A 17,651-nucleotide genomic window follows, 5' to 3' on the forward strand; every position below is an offset into this window, starting at 1 on the left:
ATGTAATATACAAACTGTATGTGCGTATAACGTTTCAAAGAAATTTTCTAACAATTACTAATATGTCACGCAAACGATATTATATCAAAAACATAATTTACATAAAGAAAGTGATTCGAGAAATAATTTTATTAATTGAAAATCTGTAATATTTACGACATGAGCATATTATGTGAGATCTTAGAAATATATTGTAATAATATAATAATACAATATATTTTCTTATATCTTATATTCTCATAAATGATCTATTTGGAATGGTTTTGAAAATTTTAGAATTTCATATGAATTTTTCTCGCGATTGCAATCGATGGGCACTGACTAAAAATGTGAATTAAAAACTAGAGATATGTATAATCTTTTTGCGCTTGGAGTCACGCGTGGCAAATTTTATCCGTGATCCACATACGAGGATCGAGCACCGCGTGCACGAAATCGAGATCACGAGCGTTTTCCGAAACGCGATTAAAAAACAGTGTTAAAATTTACAAAAAGAGATCTCGGTCTTTCGAGGAGGACCCGACGAGGGTTGTCGGTCGGGTTTTCCACGACTGTGCGAGACCATTACATTTCTGTCGCGGCGGACGGTTGCGTACGCGTCCTGTTAACTCCGCTCACACAGATTCCCGCGGGTTCACCATAAGGGTTGACTTTCACCAAGAACCAAGTGCGCGTTCGGCGTAATCAGAGTTATCACACAAAAAAAAGGGAACGGCAGAGAGAGAGAGAGAGAGAGAGAGAGAGAGAGAGAGAGAGAAAGAGAAAGAGAGAGAGAGATAGCCGGGACGTCTCCGGTTCGAAAGCGTAGAACGAAGCGACAAACGAGCGGCAGCAACGACGCGAGGGAAAAGGTAAACAGAGCCGTCGCGCACTCGGCGACCGCCGCGGCAAGACTGGGGTCTGCTGTGCCCGGCCGGGGTAGCTGCCATGGCAACCCGACCACCCCCGAAAGCTTCGTCTCCTCTCTCCCGTCCGTCTGTCCATCCCGTGTCTCGCGCACCCTCGCTCGCGCTCTCCTCCACCGCGGCGCAACGCGTGCGGCGCGTCTCTTCCTCTTCTCCGCTCTTCTCATCTCGCTCGCCACCCCCTCATTCTCCCTCTTTCTCTCTCTCTCTCTCTCTCTCTCTCTCTCTTTCTCTCTCTCTCTCTCTCTCTCCTCTGCTTCTCTACCGGCGCGATGGTCCTCAAACCGATACCTATTCGCGATCCTTGAGCAAACGGAGTGCAGATGCTCGCCCGAAAGGGGTATCGGGTATATCCCTGTTTGGGATGCATTTTGAGATGCTGGTAATACTTGGGAGCACATCGGTCCGATAGGGAGTAATACAGTTGCAGCGAGGCTTAAGGTACTGTCTCGGTAACTTTGCCCTCCTCCATCTTCCGCTGTCATAACGATCTCTTCTTCTCGTATCGATATATATCCACTCGATATCTTTGCTAAAAACAAAGTGCAGATGTTGGTGAGGAAAGGGTGCATCGATGTATCTTTGCTTTGGATATGTAAGGATCAAAAGAGACGCTCAAGATACATTGATGCCTCGTTTCCGATACCGAGAACGGCTGCCGTGTATCGTGCTAACTCGAGATATACTTTCAGAATATCTCTTTTCCAGGAGGCCAGTTTGTCGGCGGTAGCACAGCTGCATCCGACTTTTAAAATATCAAACTTTTAAGTATCAGTTCAGTCTCTCTCGTAATTGTAACAAGTTATAATTATCTGTACGCTCTGCGATATCTTTCCTACGATATCAGATCTCGTAATCTTCTTTTTCATTCTATCGTCTTTTACCTTTTATCTTCGATAGCATTCAAACTTGTGATAGATGGTGTGATTTAGACTTCTCGAGGTATTAATAAATGTTGCGTAGCTTTAGCTCTGCATTCATATTTTTCTCTAAAAATATCTAACATTATTTTCAAAGTGTTTTAGTTTTGAAAGTGTTGGGAGAGAAATCGCGGGAAAACCACCGCTACCCCGGAGACTTCTGGTCTAGCTGATTCTCTATGTAACCCGCTACAAACTCGCCATTCCACAGCATCCTGTTTGTCTTCTCCGAAATAATGCTCCGCGACGTAGACCGCGACGTAAAACGTTTTACGCCAAGTTTTGTCTAGGACGTTTAAGACTTCCATTTGAGACAAGTGACAAATTTCGACAAAACATTGGAAGGATATATAAACGTGTTCAAAAATAACTTCAAATCGCTCTTCTCGATAGGACGATTTGCACTTTCCGTATCACTTTGTTCGCTTCTAAGGTACAAGTTTTAAGCAATTCGCAATTATTTATGGATAACAGCAAGTAAATATATAAAATGTTACGATTTTTACCCAATTTCTAAAGTATTAAAATTGTATGTTTATATTTCTATATCATTTCTTTTTTTACAATTTATTAAATTTACCAAAACACGTTGGTTGTCACAAAGATTACCAACAACTCTCAATTTGTTAAATCACGAAGGATATTAGATGTTAGCTAGATATATTCAATTTATTTTTTTTTTTTTTTTTTTTTTTTTTTTAGTTCTTTTAAATTTAAGCGCTATAATATTACATTATTCTGTGCGCTTATTTTTTTCTCTCATTCTCTTATTCTTAATTGTTAACATATCCAAATATTAGATTAATATTTAAAATTATTAAAGAAATTCTTTATTAAATATTTAGAGTAATATTTTTCTATCTTGAGAAATATCTCAAAATTATTTGACTTTTTGGCTATTAGATTATAACTATTATCAATTGTTGAAGAAGCTTAATATTCGTTGAGAACATTTCGAGACATCTATTAAGGAGCACGAAAAGAAGAGAAAAAAAAATAAGCGGGAGAGAGAAAGAGAGAAAGAACATAGTCTTTTTATAGGTTTTTTTTTTTTTTTTTGTGACTTTCGGTTTCTATTCCTCTTCTGCATTTTTGCGTCTGGTTCCCTTTCAGACGTCGCGGTGAAAGTCATTTTCGAGTCTCAAAGATGCGCACAGTATTTCCGATGATCTTAGATCCTACGTAAGAAACTGTTACGCGGTTTCCTTTTAAAGTAAAATCCCTCTGGAATCCTGAGGTTACCTGAAAGGTAATCGAGAATTTCCGCCTTGTAGAATCTTCGATCATCATCGATAATTGAGTTACCGTTTTAACGCTATTAAATACATCTCTGTGGACCACTTGATTGACTTCAATAGCATGCTTGTGGACGTTACATTGAATACATTTTCAAATTCTCTCTTTTTGATTTCTTTCTTTTTTCTTTTTTTATCTCTCATCTCTTTTGACATCCTTTCTTTTATCTAACTCATGCTTGATTTAAATTTTTCATTAATTTTTTTTATCATTTTTCTTTGTGTAATAAAAATATATCGTATAAAAGAATTTGTTGTAATAAAAAAGACAAGTGCAAAGTTTATAAAAACAAATTTTTTCTCAAATAATACATATTACATGTCAATGCACTTCTGATATTTATTTAATATGAAATTTATTTAATAAAGTTCAAATCTAGCAATAATTATTAATAATCATTTATGTGAAAAGAAAAATGATTAATAAATTGGAAACAAAAGTTGAGTGTCTATATATTTGCATTCGTATTTCTGTATTATAATTCTCATAAATATGACGGACTATACTCAAATAAATTTTCAGTTTGTAAATTTTTCAATCGATGTTTGTAGCATTGCAATTTAAGCAATTCTCGTGTCGCGATAATAAAATTCGAATATTTGGTTCTTGACGTACAGTGTCATATCATTATTATGCATAATTTAAATTCCGTTACGTAAAATTTTGCAGTAGTTTTAATGAAAGGATTGATTGCAATATCGGTAAAAATTCCTCGCTCCTCAATCATTATTTTTAGTATTGATGTGATGAGAGTGCCTCTGTAGCTATGCATTACAATATGTTGCCATGGCGGGGTTTAAAGCGTTATCGTTGAGCACATTAGCCTTACCGAGCTCAAGGTGTTAATGGACGCAAGATCGATACATATCTTCCGTCAATTTTATAACAAAGAATTGCTATAAAAAAGAAACTGAAAAAATGTACCTAGAAATATACGCTAAGAAAAATATTAAAATTATACACGGTGCCTTAGATGCGTCACATCTTATTTTTATTGCAAACATTAATAAAGACAAACTTAGAGAAGAATTTATTTTTAGTAATAAGTATCGCTTTTTATATAAACAAGTGACAATTATAAATGATTGAAACTTTTTGAAAATATAAATGATAAACTTAATCTTTGTTCATAATATATATTTTGTATAATATTATTATAATTGTAGGATTGATTATATATTCACTATTGTAAAAAGGAAAAAAGAAAAAACAAAAGGTGACATCTAATGAAATTTATATTAAAGAAAAGTTGCTTGCAAATTCTTCAATACGTTCATGAAGTATATTGCGCGTTCCAAGTTAATATTTCTTACTTAATATACTGGCGTATAATAATTAATGTAAATGTAGGGGAAACACAAAATAAGAGATATTTTCGCTTTTGTTTTTCAGTTTTTAATAGCAATATAATCTGAGTTACGCTGCAATTTTTCAAATTTATCATTTAAAATAACTTAGAAGTTACATTACGGGTAAAATGCGTGTCTTAACATTACGGTTCACAGTTTCCATATTTTCGTAGCTCTACGCTGCCATTTACGCGGATCGGCATTAATGTAAACGCAAAATGCATTAGCCGTGCTGAGGCGAGCGTAAAGCCCGCGAATTTATCCGGAGATTGTACTGGCAACGAGATGCGATATCTGGGAATGAACAGGGCTGAGTCTAGTCTGTCTTGCACCCTATTCGTTTGATTGAATTTTATTGAAATACACGATAATGTGAAAAAAAAAAAAAAATCGCATCTATCTAGTAATTAAGAGGAGTACTTATCTGAATTTAGATATTATTTTATCGCTTATTATATTTTAGGCGTAGCTATCAAATATTTTTTGTCTCTCACAATAAAATTTTTCTAGTTATTATATTTCCAATACATCCTGAATCTCCTGAGGCGCTATAAAGTTTACTTTTCTTACCTTCGCCTCTTTTGCCCGAACTGAATATCCGCGCTATCCGCGGAATGCGCCTAGCTCCGCCGTTTTATCGTCTCCGATGAAAAAAGGATGTAGCTTCGAATGGAGCCGCCTCGCCTGCTCGCTCGTTTCTCCTAGTCGACCCGGACGGATTACAAAGGAACAGCTTCTAGGAATGCCGGCTGTTCCATCTTGTGCGTGAGCGCTTTTTCTCGAGTTTTCTTTCTTCCGCAAGATGCTCGATACTATAAGTCGGGACGAACGGCTTCATTGCTGCGAGCCAGGCCACGTGTATCAAAATACCCTCTGCTCGTCTCTTTTGTACGCGGTGTTCCAATGCAAATTCCGTTTTTTCGGATCTTTATTTCCGCTTTATTACGAAACTCTAATTGAAAGTACACGGTCCGTTATTTTCTTGCCACGTGAAAGTCGGAAAACTCGTCATTTTTACGCGACACCGTGTGAAGTTTACTTAGGACGGATCTCTATTTTACAAGTCTGTTGAGTCTAACAAGTCTGAATTGTATACATATTTGTGTGTGTGTATGTGTGTGACTCATTATTCACACTACTAAAACAAGCTGTATAATAACAAGTAGAATTTTCAAAAAAGGACACAAAAAATCTTCTTGTTAAATTCTTATACAATATTTATACATGTAGAATAATTAGACAATACATATGTCTCAAAATTTTTATCGAATTTTTTATATTTGAAATTAATTTTTCATAAAAAATATATTAAAGCATATGTATGTATATATTATACATATTCTTTATATAAAGAGAGATGTATGATAAATATTTCTTATATACTTTTAAAATATTGAAAAAAAAAAAAATATATATATATATATATATTTGTGTTTGATATAAATAAATCTAGGAGCAAGACGAGATACAGTGTTTTATTGAAATTCTGCACTCAAATAATAATTAATATATATTGCGTTAAGTTTAACGATATTAAAACATATTTGCAAATAAAAATATAATTTTTATTTCACTAAAACTGTGTTTTTTCTACCAAAGACAAAGAATTGTATGAGCGGTAGTAACAAAAGAAATGATTCGCGGACAAGCTTCTATATAAAGTACCGTCGCAAAAACCGCGGGTTATTGTACGCTTTTATCCGCAATATTTCGACACCGTTAAAAGCTCTCTTAATTGACTTGATTAGATTACATGCTCGTAACGAAGTTTTTCACAAAACATCGACCTATGTCGATGTGTGTGACAAATATAATCATGACTTTTATTTGGTAGAAAAGGCGCACATAATCCCTTTATTCTAGTAAAGAAAATGTATTGTTTTTTTTTTTCTAAAATAAAAATAGCAGAAACTGAATGAGCAGCAGTAGAATGAAATGATTCGCGAAAATTTCCACAGCGTGTAATAAAAGAACATACGAGCTATATAAATTATGACACATAAGGAACGAACTATTTTATGATAGACAATTTTATTTTGCAAGGATGCTATTCGTTAAAATTGCACAATGATTTGATCTCAAATTATGGCACACGTTTGCATTATCTCGACGAGACAGTGTCGCGCGTGTAAAATACGAATTTATTTCAACCCGATTGTTCCGGTTACGATTATCTTTCGCTCTTAAAGGGTAATTATTATTACGCCGTGATAAATTTAATTCTGTGCCTGAAATGTCCCCTTCTGTTCTCCGATATAAGCTCTCTGTTTCTCTAGAGTCTCCTTCGCAGACACTCAGTTCTCTTGCTCGAAAGGATTTAAACGCAGATGTACGAAATTGTCCAAGTAACTCGGATGTAATCCATGCGGATAATCAAATAGGCAAATTTCCGCCCCTTTTGCGTCGCGACGCGAATCGAGTTCCCCCAACATCGCTTAGCTGCGATCGTTTATACCGAATAAATAGATTTCGGTCTGTAGCACAAGATGTAGCAAGAACAGGCGAAACCGCAATAGTAATTTTCCATTAGAAGAGAGCGGAAGAGAGAGAAAGAGGGGGAATTTTCGATTAACAAATTAAAATCTCAAACGTATATATTAAAGATAAAATTTAAAATTGAATTAGGTACAATTTATATCAACTTTTTTCATCACAATGTATTACAAAAGATTTTACGAGATCAATGCGAAAAGATAAAAAAACATATCAGTTTTTTAGACAAGTAGAATCAGTCAGATTCTAGTCAGACAACGCAAGTAAAGTAAGGCAAAGAGATAGGAAACGTACTCGTTTTTCGCACAAGTAAAATTGCTCGGATCCTAGTCAGACATTTTTAAATGAGATTAGGCTGAGCTTGTCCAACATATCGCGGAGAAGAAATACGAGCAAGTGCTCTTAATTACCTCTTAATTATCCTTGCCGGAATAGTCATTAATTTTCACTGGTCACCGAAAGGCCGCAGTCGCGAGAAAACCCGTCACTTTCTTGCAGCTGTGTGTATCTATATAGCAGCTCGACTATACACACATTTTCCAGCTCCAAAAAAAAAGAGAATTTATATGATAAAATTTACAAATTATCATAAGACCAAAGAAATAACGTACACCATGCTTTTTCAGTCTTTTTAAAGATCTAAGAAGATAGATGAGACCATACACGTTAAACGTATGACTCAAAATAAAATAAAATAAAATTTTATACGAAACAGAAATGATCGTAATATTTGTGCAAACGTTAATTTCCGCGCGCGAACTAAAATTAATTATCACTCTCACATGAATAGAGACAAACAATTAATTTTACCACTAGGTATACTTAAGGCTATCGTTATAAATGGCATACTTATTTACGGTAACATATAATTATTTGCCGATATACACGTGCTCAGTATGTATTAAATTCCTTGTATAAAACAAACACTGTGCTATGACAATACATTTTCGAGATTGTTAACGTTGCTCATTCACATCTAAATCATGTAATTAGATTTTCCTATGCTGGATGTCACTTTGCGGCAAATTGATTGATGTTCTTTAAAAGACTCATTTAATTGATAGAACGTTGCACGTTTCAATATCTTGGACGCTCAAAGAAAGCATAGAATACGATTTAATGACGGTAGAAAGCAGAGAAAATTTAATAATAAAGTAGCGAGATGCGAGACTATTATATTCGATAAAATTTTAATAGCAGTGATCTTTACGGAGTTGCATGCACTTTCTGTGTAAAAAATATTGTTTCAAAAATAGAAAATATCATTATCTTTGCAATCACTATTCTTACTAGCAAGAATATACATGTAAATTTGTCTAAATTCATGTTTTTTCTTGATATATTTTCTTTGTGTGATTTCTTTGTTATTTACGTACAATGGTTGTATAGATTGAAATGAAATATGAACAGAAACTCAAGAATTAATATAGTTTGTGGAAGGAAGGCGTAAATAATAATTAGAAATTAAAATCTACTAATTAAGAGTTACAAGTTGACAACATATATAAACTTATATATTTGATATTGTTATTAAGATTGGGGGTATTATAATTTTTCAAATCTCGCGTTATGTAGAATATAAGATGTCGCGTTGAAATTTCCAAATTTATTTTACGTTGTACCTTTGAGGAGATAAATTATTTCACAATTTAATTTAAATATATTATACGACGCGAATACTACTCAATTCGCGATGAACTCTGTACGCGGACTTTGTACGACTTCGCGTGGCTCCTCCGGCATCCTGCGAAAACAAGCGGCACACCGGAGACTCGTAATTATGCTGAATAGTGTGTCGCATAAATTCTATTGCGTCTCCGACAAACAACAGGAGTGCAGCACAGCCTGGGCGTTTTGTACAAGGAGCATCGTATCTGATCTTCGTCCCTTTCGCGTTCATTTCTTCGAGTGCCAATTAATCCTTTCGCCATGTTTGCAACGAGTGCACTGGCAAAAAGATGCGATGCATTAGTCGCACATGTACTATCTAATAATTAATTTAATTAAGTTAACTAACCTATTGTTTCATACCTTGATTAAATCGAAAATGAATGAAACAAAGAGACCGAGCGTGCTAAATAAAACCACGAGTATGCTCTTTTTGCAATTTAGAGCGTGCGATTGAATATTCGCTCTGAAAGGTTTAATTTGTCACAATGGCGATTTCCGAGAAGAACTGCGCATTTTCTTCTTTGACAAGTTGGAATTTACAAAAGTATTATAGTCAAATTAAAATTCCCAAGTAATTTTTGGAACAAATAAATTCTTTTAATTTTCTTTCATTTTTTTATTATTATTATTTTATTATTATACTATCATTGTTTCTTTATTGTTATTCTAATTTTTTTTTCAAACTGATTATTTTTATTAATTTCTTTTATAATAAATAGAAAAATTAGACTTATATATATTGTAAAAGTGTGAAAATATTAATTAAATTCGAGTTAAGGTAAAAGTTTTCGAAACTTTGCATATCTCAATGCTATGATTAAATTTGATTTATAACGGTTAATTATATTTATAAATCTATAATGTATATATAAAGATAATGTAAGTAAAGGATTAATGTAGTGATATGTAAAATTTATATTAATTATTTAGTAAATCCGTTTATACATATTATACAAATGCAAATACACATGAACATGTTGTGCCAAATCAAATGATTATTTTGGCACGATTAATTATACTCTTTTATTTGAGTATTTTGCGCTGTTATGTACAAAGTAAATAGCCTTTAACTGTAACAGGACGTAACGTTGCTCCTCTAATGAATTCATTACATTAATGCTCAACGCAAATCAATGCGTAGATGAGTAAACACTGTTATCTAATGTATATTCATCGATCGTCGAAATTGTGAGCATCTCTCCGAGTACGATAAATACGGAGCTAACACAAGATTTTTCTTGTCGCAAAACTATTATATATTTATCATTGAGTAAATAGTTCTCTCGCTAGATATATGTATGTTCAACGCAATATCACATGTCTCAGCAAGAATTTGCTACTCTGTCATATCGCTCTATGAATGCGTCACTTAAGAGACATCGAGCAGAGAAATTCATCAACATAGTTTAGGCACGAAACAATGTTCTCTAACAAAGTTATGGTGGTTTTACTGACAAAGGTGAGATACAATGACAAAGATAGTAAATTATAAGGTTCCGCATTCCTAGAACTTTATAAAAAAAAAAAAATAGTTGCACATTCTCTTTCTGTTCTCTTTCTTACATTCAAAATATAGTGTTTCAAGTAGATTTTGATTATTTAAATCACTCAACACTTTTAGTCAATTTTGAGCGGATCAACAAGTTTCCAAGAGCAACGAAAGAGATAATAATTTTTTGAAATAAAATATTTGTACTTTTTTTACAAAAGAGAAAAAGAGAGAGAAGAGGAAAGCGAAAGATAAGCCATGGGAAATTGGCTGAACTGCGACATCGGTTCTTCCAGTTTCTCACAATAGCACTTGCTGCTCACGTTGTATTACGAACTCCTCGGTACGGCAGCGGAATCATTCCACGTCGATGGAAGTGAAATTTTGCCCGTTCGTGACGACCCTCGTCTGCAACCTGGCCGCACGAAAGCCCCCGGCCACGGTCGAGTTAAGCTTTGGAAAAGCTCCGAAAGCGCACCCGGCTGCGGTTTCCCATTGCAATAAATAAAGCTGATAAGCCGGCCTCGTTGTTTGCGAACGTTTTACTATTACTTTTTCCCTCGTCCCGCCTTTGCCACTATTCTTCATCGTTTCCGTGTCACGATGAACGATCGCGCCGGACCTGTAACTTCGATTCGACGCCCGATCATTCCCAGTTTGTTCGCTCGCCTCTTCACACGTTATCTGCAAATGCCCTCTCTCCACGAGGCAGCGCAGAAATGTATTTTCAATTTCAGTAAAGCTAGCTATTAATTATGATATCCGACGAAATCCAAAAATCGCTAAATATAATGAAAACTAAAACTAGAAAATAATATTCGAAATATCGAAAGTGTGTTCACATCATACTTCGATTTGTTAACTTTTAATTAAGCTGTTTTAAATTTTTTCGAAAATATTTTTGCACACATTTTATGCAAATAAAACTGAAAAGCAAGAAAATAATAATCGACACATTATTTTTATTTTAAGTTGCAATTTTTAACTAAAAATTAAAAAAAAATTTATATATATATATATATATGTACTAAACTATTCCTTATTATGTTTTAAGTTGAGAAAATAAACTTTTTTAAGTTTTGATAAGAATTTAAATTTAAGTAATTAGTCCTCAAAGTTGATATATCAATTTAAAAAAATTATAGTAAAAGTTAGGACAAAAAAAAATAAAAATATAAATAAAGCAGATTTAGAAACTTACGAACATATATTACAACATAATGTATTATCAAGAAAGAGATTCTGTTACCACAATTTTGAGATTACGTAATTCAGCAAAGAAAGTCACTGGAAAAACTTTTAAACTTTAAGAACTGTACAAACTGATTTAGCATATAAACGAGCAACGAATATGCAAACTATGGACTTTTGATGAGTAAACTAATTAAGCCCGCCAATTTTATATAGGCTCCAAAAAGTGCAGCGCTTAATTGTTGAAAAATAGAGTCGATTTAGCAAGCTTATATATAAAATTATAAAAATTTAATTTAATTTTGTAAAAAATTAAAACTGAGATATATTAATTTTAATATTTTTTTCCTTTAATATTGTAAATAATACCGTGTGCCAAAAGATGTAAAATATTTTTTTTCCCTTTTCTCTTCATTTTATAATATGATAATAGTTATCAGTTTGAGCACTTACATAGTTGGCATCTCTAACTTGTCTCTTGTTCAATTGCGCATATGCATACAGTGTACGTCAGGTGTGCTCGCGGCCGCGAGGAAGTGTTTGCCCATAACCTGCGGCTATCGTCGGGGTTATCTTCGGTTCCTGCTGAAATTCCTCCCGGTCGCGGTGCAGTTCTGATTACCAGACCCGACCGACCTCAAACTGACATAGTTCGATTGTACGACGCGCATGCACACGTGCACCTTACACGTGCATAATGGATATTAACCGCGCTCGATTATGCCTCGACACGAAGAGCTCTCAGCGCATCCTTAATCCTTCTATCTGCGGACTGCGTAAGGGATTGCAGTTCGCGTCCCTTGAGGAAACGAGAGGTCGTCGTTATTTTGTGTGCGCGCGCGCGAGCAAAGTTTTATGATGCAACTTATTGATGTCTGGTGTAAACTTTATAATGGACTCGTTAGCTTGAGTGAAAAAGCTTTCAAGCATCGTCAGATTCCGAAAGGAAACTTAGCGCCTTTCATGCGCTTCCTTCAGGAAAGAATCCTCTCGCAATTTATGCCAGTGCCGAATTATTTCCAGCTTTGGTAAAATATCACATATGAAACTCGTTTTAATGCTCAAACAGATGTCGATGGTTGCTCGAATGAAAAATCACGCCAATAGATATCATTCATGAAAGAACATGAAATATATTTTTATAAGAAATTCGATAAAAGAGATTACTTTGATCTGGTATCATTTTTTTATTATTTATTTGTTTGTGTTTATTAAGGCTTTAGTCAAAAAATAAGGTAAAAAAAAATCATCTAAATTATATAATCTTTAAAAAAAGTAAAAATTTAATTACACGTGAGAGAGTTAGGTAAGACGAAATAATGTGCACATATTGCAACACAAAAATTTAGCCTCTTTAATGCTAAGTATTTTACCGCGTTGCGTTTACAGTGTGTACTCAAATGCTGTAAATTATTTGAGGTACCCGTGGCACATAATGCGAATAAATTTACCAAATATATCGAATAACTTCGATCATTCTATTTTCACGAAATTAAATCGAACGCGTGCGTTCCCTTCAAATATTCCACGTCACACATGCACGATAAATCCTCTCAAAACACTAAATTTGATTTGCATGCATAGTTATTCAGTTCAAAGAACATTAAACATATAGAGAAATATTTTCCCAAGTCTTTCATTCAATATCGTATTTTTTTTTTTTGAATATTTATAATTCTGGCCCCTTATTTAATAATAGTTTAATTAAAAAGTTCATTTAACAAAAGAAAAAAATCACAATTTAAACATTATTCTTTAGACTGACATATACTTTTAAAAAATTTTATATTTTAACTTCGCGATATTTTTATATTTTAATTTTTCTCTTTTTCTTTTTCTTTCTCATAAATAATATACATTTTAAATCATTTTATTATTTAAATGAAAAAGATACATGTTTGCAAGAAAATCTGCATATATCTGCAAAATACCCACTATATTGTAAAAGTATTGTAACTCATAAAAATATTGCACGATGCGATGGACATCTAGTTTGCACACATTTTCCTATGAGGCTCATATTATCGTTATGCGATCGAATGAGATTTATATGACTCGTTAAAGCTTTCATCGGGTACCTGGTGATATAAATCCACACGATTATACGCTGCCTCGATATTTTCCACAACCGCTTATATTTGACAAATATACAACAACATGAAAATAAATTTTGCGATTTACATGATCTCCTGGTACGATGAAAACACGATATTTTGGATATTCTGCTTCACAAATAGTCGACGTAACAAAACCTAATTGCAACAACTCAGTTTAATCTCGGGTGCAATATTATGCAACCACATCGTGATAGCCTGTAAACATTAGATGCAGTTATATACGTGGCAAACTGAATGTATAACGCGCCAATAATGAAGCATTACAGTTTTCTTAACAAAAAAGCAAACACATTTATCCGTCTTACTCTACTTTTTCATTATTGATGTTAGCAATGTATTTATTTTATTTAGAGAAAATATATATACTAAAGCTGACATACTCATATTTCTTATCAATTAAATGTTGCATTTTATCAGAGCTAACATAAATTTCTGATATAAATTTTTTTACAATTAGTTAATTAATTAGCAAAAGTTTGTGCATTTATCATTTATATTTATTATGCTAAATATCAATTTGTAGAGAATTTTGAAAATTTTTTGTCATTATTTTGTTTTTGACGAAAATTACATTTTATATTTTTCTACCACACATTTGAAACATTATTATCAAAACTGTGATACAATCTGATTAGGGGGCAGTTTATAATAATTATCTGTACATATATATTTTTATTTTCAACTTGAAACTAAAAGAACTGAAAACTGAAAATAAAATATATATCGGTTTAATATCTCTTTTCTACAACATTTATAATATTAATTATGTAATCTAAAAAATATCAACAATAATTTAATAATTATTTTAAATCTGAAATGTTTTTATTTTATAACTGAGAGATAACATATCACTTATTATATTTATATTGTCTAAAATAAAAAGTTTATTCTGCACCGATATAATCCATTTCATTTTGATTTTTCAAAAGCGTTTATTTATATTAAAGGGCGTAAATTTATTTTTACGTTTCGTTTGTTCATCCGGGTGTATACTCATACAGGGTGCATTCTGTAAAGTACGCGTTCGGAGAAACAAAACCACTATCGATTTCGTTGTACGCTCCATATCGCGCGACGATAAAATCCATCGGCGATAACATGTATCGCCTTGTGATAAAACCGATCTTTTTTCTATTTTGTTGAAGCTCGCCGCAGCATTATAATTATTGAACCGCGACTTTAGAATTCTACCGTAGATGTTGATAAGAGTTTTTTTTTTTTTTTTTTTTTTTTTCAAAGGATACATTTTCTTAGGGATTTCGCAGTAAAAACTAACTTTAACAACTTGGATGGAATTTATATTGAAATTAATAGCAGTTTAAAATTTTTTTTTAATAAAAAAATGTGAACTTTTGACCTCTTTTATATATATAAAAAAAAAGACAAAAATGGCACATGCATCATTGTTGGAACATCTGCTGTTAAGAATTAAAATCTATATGTATTTTCGACTTTTTTATTTTTCTTTTCCAAGTCTTGGTTGATATTCCAGCTTTATGTATATATGATGCACAGATAATACACACGCGTGCACATTATAATAACATTATTCCCATCGTGACGCATATAATCAAATCTATATTCATATCTACCTTACGCCCATAACTGCGTGATTCTCCAACGAGAAGCGTTTGCTCAGAATGCAACCTTGTCAGCGATAACCGCATCGGGAGACATAGTTGGGCGGGCAGGTGGCCACTGAGGGGACGACCGGGAGGAGGAAGGATGCACGGGTAGTAATTAATGCTGCTGCAGCGCTGCAGCGAACCAAGAAGCTGCGGACAGACCGGGTGGCAGCGGCGGTGGCGATGCCGGCCAAAAGCAAACATTCCTAGAGTCACGGTATCCGGTATCCCGAGTATCCAGGTATTGGTTCGACACGTACCAATTATAAGCCGGCGCACTGGACATTTGTAACTCGCTGGAATGCTGCGCGGACTTGCCGTGGGGAAGGTCAGCGGCTGTGACCGATTCTTATCCTAGATTGAGCATCGTTCAACCGCTTGTATCGTATATCGGAGCTTCACACATCCTTCCCGATATATTTTAGCCTAATGGACGAGAAGGCACACGAATATTACTCCTTAGATCGGACCGTTCGTCGTGACCTAAACATCTCTCGGGATACATGTTGTCGTTCACGCCGCTGGAGCTTAAATTAATTAAGAACCAAGGTTCTCGCGCTTCATAACGTCAAAGCTGTTTCAATGGCGACGGGTTAATAGCAGACAAACTGCCAACTAGTTTATACTGATTTAGCCTTGTCACGAAATTCGTCGATGTTTAGTTTCTCTCGCGCGCGCTCTTTGCACCCGGAAATAATAATTCGATTCCCCTAATCGCATAATCGCGCGATTGTGTTGCGTGCATCGAGTTTGGCCGATAACTTCGTGCAGCTGGAAACTGGAATAATTGATCTCGTTGCACTTACGGTGAATCGGTAGCGTTAGGCTGGCAGACAATGCTAGGCAAAACTCGGTCATTAGTTTCGATACGCAGTCGTTCGACAATACCGATCAAAATTCAATTTTCGTTCTTGATCAGTCGATTTTACTGTGATCTACTAGTTCATTAACTTAGTGCAAAATTAGTCCATTACTTTGATTTAAAATACTGATAATGAATTGTTAAATAAAAAAATTAATAAATATTTTATAGCTCCATAAATCGAATAAATGTCTTTTTCTTTTAAGCAAAGAATTTTCAAACAATCATGATGCAAAAAAAAAAAAAAATACTTTATAGATTTGTATCTATAAAAATTGTACTCTGCATAAATATTAATATGATATTTTTTGGGACATTTCAAAATTATTTTGTTCAACAAAGAACTCTTCTATTTACTGTTCTATTATTTATAAATTAATGTCTGCGGAATGCAAAAATGTGTATTACAGATTAATTTATGCCGAGTTTTATCACTGGAATGTATATGCGGCTTCTTTCTCTTACGCTTCCATCTACTATATTTCATTTGCAATGAGACCGTGCAACTCTGGTATATGTACCCAGATATCGAGTTATAAAGCGAGCGTACCAGAGTGATTTGTTTCGCACGGAACAAGCAGAGCGGATGTCGTGAGATTAAAAGAGCGAGAATATCTTCTTCTCATCTCGGGAGGCACGAATCATATTCCCGATTGTTCTGCGTCCTGATTCGCAGATTTGCAGAACTAATCCCATAGATACTCGCGGATTTCATTTTTCGAATATTAACTCTTTGTAACGGTAGCTCTACAGAATTCCTAATTCCCTTTCCTTTTGTCTATGCATTCTTTGGTCAAATTCAATTTTCATTTCTTGGGACAATTATAATGACTTATCGAGATTCTCAGAAATTAAGCTTCTCAGAATAAAAACACATATTTTATTTTTTATCGCTGTTTTGTGGACATTTTAATTTCAGAATTAATTAGGAACATGTGTATAATAAATTAAATATTAAAAAATTATGTAAATGAATGAAATATGCAATAAAATTTCGAGAAATAGTGCAAAGTACAATACATGTAACCTCTGCATTTTATTACTTGTGATCATTCTTAGAAAATAAATTTAATGAATAAGCTTCTTCCATTTTTTCAAAATTATACAACGTAATTAGCTGGATATTAAAGTAAAGATAATGCAAAGTGAATATTCTTTAAGGCCATTAAACAGATAAATAAATTTGATTGACATGAACATCTTATGTAATGTAAATGTTTCTTGAATAAGCTAGTCCTTTCATTTCTCAAAATTATAGATTATACAACGTAATTAACTGGACATTAAAGTAAAGATAGTTAATATTTTTTTAAAGCCATTAAACAGGAAGGTTCGCAAGTTTACTGGAATTTGTAACGGCAGAATGCAGCGGGAAAAGTGCGGCGAAGCGCCGCATTATTTATAAATATTCACGACATCGTAAATAACGAGATACAAAATAAACAGAAATTATTTGCTTCCTGCGGTTGTTTCCGTCATTGAAAAAATGCTCTTCTGTATATTTAAGAGAGATGCAAGAATAAAAGAATAGTGCAATATATACAATATTTTCCATTTCGAACGAAGAATCAGCGAAACGATTTATCAGCGACATAAAACAATTGACGAAATTGGGCCGGCTATTTCTTAAAAAATATATCTAGTATATTTACAGTATATAATAATAAATCTAATAGAAAAATAATACATATATATAAAAACTCTCATTTTTAATAAAATAATAAAAATTATTT

At 33.6% G+C, this 17,651-nt stretch overlaps 1 protein-coding gene and 1 long non-coding RNA gene across 7 annotated transcripts in view; one reads left to right on the forward strand and one right to left on the reverse strand.

Moving 5' to 3' along the window:
• LOC140666043 (uncharacterized) overlaps positions 1-17,651 on the forward strand; it is a 182,303-nt gene that overhangs the window by 151,833 nt on the left and 12,819 nt on the right. The window lies entirely within an intron of this gene.
• LOC140666034 (dipeptidase 1) overlaps positions 1-17,651 on the reverse strand; it is a 140,018-nt gene that overhangs the window by 119,648 nt on the left and 2,719 nt on the right. For 2 of the 4 annotated variants that reach the window (XM_072892747.1, XM_072892748.1), the window contains exon 1: positions 569-2,454. The exons of 1 other annotated variant lie outside the window; for it this stretch is intronic. The gene's annotated coding sequence lies outside the window, so the exon portion shown is untranslated. Of the gene's footprint in view, positions 1-568; positions 2,455-17,651 lie in introns of those variants that run through there. One more of the 4 variants, XM_072892751.1, reaches the window with a different exon arrangement.

The sequence above is a fragment of the Anoplolepis gracilipes genome, chromosome 5 (genome assembly GCF_047496725.1).
Source record: "Anoplolepis gracilipes chromosome 5, ASM4749672v1, whole genome shotgun sequence".
Classification (NCBI taxonomy): domain Eukaryota; kingdom Metazoa; phylum Arthropoda; class Insecta; order Hymenoptera; family Formicidae; genus Anoplolepis; species Anoplolepis gracilipes.